The 3,920-nt window shown below is 30.9% G+C and overlaps 1 protein-coding gene across 2 annotated transcripts in view; it reads left to right on the forward strand.

Annotated features, from left to right (window-relative positions):
* Window positions 1-1,096: 1,096 nt before the first annotated feature.
* The window catches only part of LOC117123146, a 24,252-nt gene continuing 21,428 nt past the window's right edge, over window positions 1,097-3,920 (forward strand). Inside the window, exons 1-2 of one of the 2 annotated variants that reach the window (XR_004447812.1) lie at window positions 1,097-1,171; window positions 2,644-2,866. The gene's annotated coding sequence lies outside the window, so the exon portion shown is untranslated. Of the gene's footprint in view, window positions 1,172-2,643; window positions 2,867-3,920 lie in introns of those variants that run through there. The other variant, XM_033268996.1, reaches the window with a different exon arrangement.

The following is a 3,920-nucleotide window of genomic DNA, read 5'->3' on the forward strand; positions in this document are numbered from 1 at the left end:
TTTAAATTAAATGCTTAATTTAATTTAACATTTTAACTTAAAATGTGAGCATGCTAATTGATACTGTAAATTATGCATCTGTTATACATTTCCAAACAGATATTCTATAGAATTCCTATACAACTTCTAAAGCAAATGTTATAGACGTCTATAGAATTTTCTATAGAATTTCTATACAGCTTCTAAAGAGAATGTTATAGATTTCTATAAAATTTTTCCAGAAATATGAAGCATAATTATTTGCGACAAAATGATACACATATTAAACTCTGCATTATTTAGTTACTCAACATCAGACCATGAGCCAAAAGCAATAGTTTTATTTATTATTTTATTATTATTATTTAATAATCATGTTTCATATTCAAAACCAAGCTTCTGCAATAACACATTTATTGAAAATCCACTGTAGGTTACCAATACATAAATTGTGCACAAACTAATTTTTTATAGAGTGGAATACAACATTCTATAGAAAATATTAAAATTCTATAGAATGCGTAAACTCTATAAAACATTTCTATAGAATTTTTTGGCCTCTATAGAGTTACATAGAACTCTATATAAAGTTCTATAGAATTCTATAGAGCTCTGTAGAACTTTTTTGTATGGGTCACCAAAAAATGAAATATTTATTTGATAAGAAAAATATTAATAACTACAAGTTTTTTGGGTATAAATTTGATAAAACAACTTAAGATTACCAAATGCATCTCCACACCCTACAAATTACAAGACCAAAAGGTCAAAAGACAATGTGAAGATCACAGATAATTGTGTTGTGTATTGTTCAGTATTTAGGCACAGACACAGAGGTATATGCACTCTTAGAGGGCTGCTCTATATTCTCTTGTGTTACGTTCAGTACTATGTATATTCATTCACCATCTAGACTGTTGTTTCTGGTTTTCCCCTATATCTATATTTAATTTATACAGTATGTACTATTGGAATGTAGCAGAACCAAGAAAACAATGGCCTATTGTTAAGGGCACACATAGTGTGTAATCAAAAAGTTTAACCATGCTTGCTGTTTTTACTAAATTAATAAAATGCCACAATCTCTACTTTTATTATCATTCATCTGTAAACTAAATCAGGAACTAAAAATCTTATAATTCCTGCCCCTATGAGGTGTAACCTGTGCATGGAAGCTTTCACATAAATTGTGGTATGTATAAATTATTTGGTTAATTTTTACTATCTGAGTGACTGTAGTACTGTACATTTTCTCTAGTGAAACAATGTTCTCCCTCAAACTGTGAAATTATGCACAGTAGATGAAACTAAAGAGGCACTGACTTCTGCAGGGTCAAATTCTATACAGACAAATTCTGCACATCACACCCTTGCTATTACCATTACAGCCCTAGTTTCACTGAAAAAAGCACTGATGTCGGGTTGCTTTTTTTCATAATTTTCTTTATTATGATTTCATTTTTGTTTTTAATGTATTTTTTATTTATAACTTTTTAATGATACTTTTTTTGCAAATTCAACGTTAAATTTTTTACTGCAAGTTAACCTTAATACAGTAAATATCCAAGTGATTCCAATACGGTCCAAGAATTTAACTGAACTATACATTTTTTTTAAACTGGTCAAATCCAGGGTCTATGCAAATATAATTAAAAGCTACTTAATAATAAATAACAATTCATAATTATTTATTAGGTGATACGCTGCTACACCTATGGTTTTTCTTATGATTTGTTTTTTACTTTATTTATTTATTTCTTCTTTTTATATTCTTTTCCCCCTTTTTCTGTTTGCGGCTTTTCTCAAAAACAACACAGGCTCTATCCTTGCTAGTTGGCCAGCATATAGGTCTATATCTGAAGTTTTGCATGCGACTTTTTTGGTGACTTTACAGTCTTTTGACGTCATCTACATGCCATTTTGTGAAATTTTATGATTGATCATAAATTCCTAACCGACAGGCATTTTTTAATGAAACTTGGCACAAGTATACTTCATATCAAGCGTCAACTTTTCATCCTCGTCAACATCTGCGTGTGCATCACTGCTTCCGCGTACATGTGCGTTAAAATTTCAAAATGCTCAAAATCATTTTTTGACCGAATCAGAGTACGTTTTAGGCAATTTTGAGCATTTCAAAATTTGTCACTCCGTGCGCGAATTTTCAAGCACACAGCATGTACGGAAGCTCAATTTCAATTCTTTTTCAGTCATTTTAGGACCTAAACAACGCTGTATGCACGCATGAAACATACAAATTTGTGTGCACATTTGTGTCAACATACTGACACTGTATTAACAAATTTACCTAACTTTTTTAATGCCTGGTTTGATTCTGATACCAACAGCCTCCTTCATGATCAATCATTCCAGAATTATAAAAATAGAGATCATGTGATCACTACCGTATCCGTGTATCATCTAAAATTCGTCGGTGACAAATTTAAATCTAGTTAAAATGTATTTCTTAATTATACACTAGTTAGAATCTCTCCAGTGTCACTACTGTTCACAGACTGGGCCCAGTTATGCTTTGTGAAGTCTCTTAATATTATAGAGTGTAGCAATATTTGTTGTAAAAATATTTCAAATTGAATTTTTTTTCTGTGTAAAATATGTGTATGTTGAAAGCAAATTTGTATGGTTTCCAAATTTTCCCTTCAGATGAAGACATTCTACCAGTTACCTTCCAGGTTGATTTTAGAAGACACTACATACAATACACATTCAAGATAATCGATTCTTTAAGAAAAATAAAAAATGTCTAGAAAATGTGTGTTATCATCTATTATAATACTAGCTACCACTCTGCAAGTAATGTCATACAGTGTAATACTTTCTCCAGAATATTACTGTCGATGTTGGTATTCATTCAGTTACATTTACCTGTACAATAAAATTGGGGTTATTTGAAATAATTAGTGAAAATACAATGATAATATGGTGGAATGACAATGACATGGTATTAGGTAATTCTTCGAAGTACAGTGTTAATGGAGTATCATCTTCAGAGAATAACTACACACAAAGTTTACAAATTATGACATTGAAGAAACTGACCATGGCATATACACATGCACTTTACTTTTCCCTTCATATCCACCTGACAATATAAAACTGTCTACACTTATTATAAGGAAACTTATTCCTCAACCTATCTGCTCAACTACTTCAGGTGAACCTGGACAACAGATAGTCTGTACAAGTTCACCAAGTGATCCTCAAATAACCTTGACCTGGATTGATAATACTGGTGGTGTTTTGACATCCCAATCTCAGTTAACATTTAATGAAACGTTATCATTATCATGCACATCCATTGAATCAAGCAACCAGTGGTTCACATGTAGAGCCACCAGTGCAAGATCAACAGATGCAAAGGAATGTGACATTGGCTATCAGACTTCAAATGACAACAAGAAAAAGAAAACAAGCAAAGGAAAATGTCCTCTCTTCTAAGCAGAACAATAATACAGTTATTGCTATATTGTCCATCATTGGAGCTGTAGGTATATTGGTCAGTGTGGCATTATCATGTTACATATTTACCAATAGAAGACAAAATGAAAATGGAAATCAACTGGACGAAGATGGGTACATGGATTTACCTGCACACAATCCAGATTATTATCAAGAACTCAATAGGCCTATATAACATTGAATACGATTTATGATTCAAGATTTAATTTGTTTAAATTTACTTTATTGTTAGAGTTCTTATATGTTAGAAAAGTATATACATTAGAGATACGGCTTAAATTCCCCCACTATATAATTTTTGGTTTTACTTTTAATATTTTCAGATTAAATTATTGAAAAATCTTTAGGTATAGTAATTTTGCATATGGAGCTTCTTTTATTCTGTATATTTAAGTATAGTTATATAGTGGTTTTAGCCATCGCAGCTATTTCGATTTTTCCTTAACAAAAAATAAATATCT

The sequence above is a fragment of the Anneissia japonica genome, unplaced genomic scaffold, assembly GCF_011630105.1.
Source record: "Anneissia japonica isolate Jap-2015-1 unplaced genomic scaffold, ASM1163010v1 scaffold7968_len47610_cov122, whole genome shotgun sequence".
NCBI classification, from domain to species: domain Eukaryota; kingdom Metazoa; phylum Echinodermata; class Crinoidea; order Comatulida; family Comatulidae; genus Anneissia; species Anneissia japonica.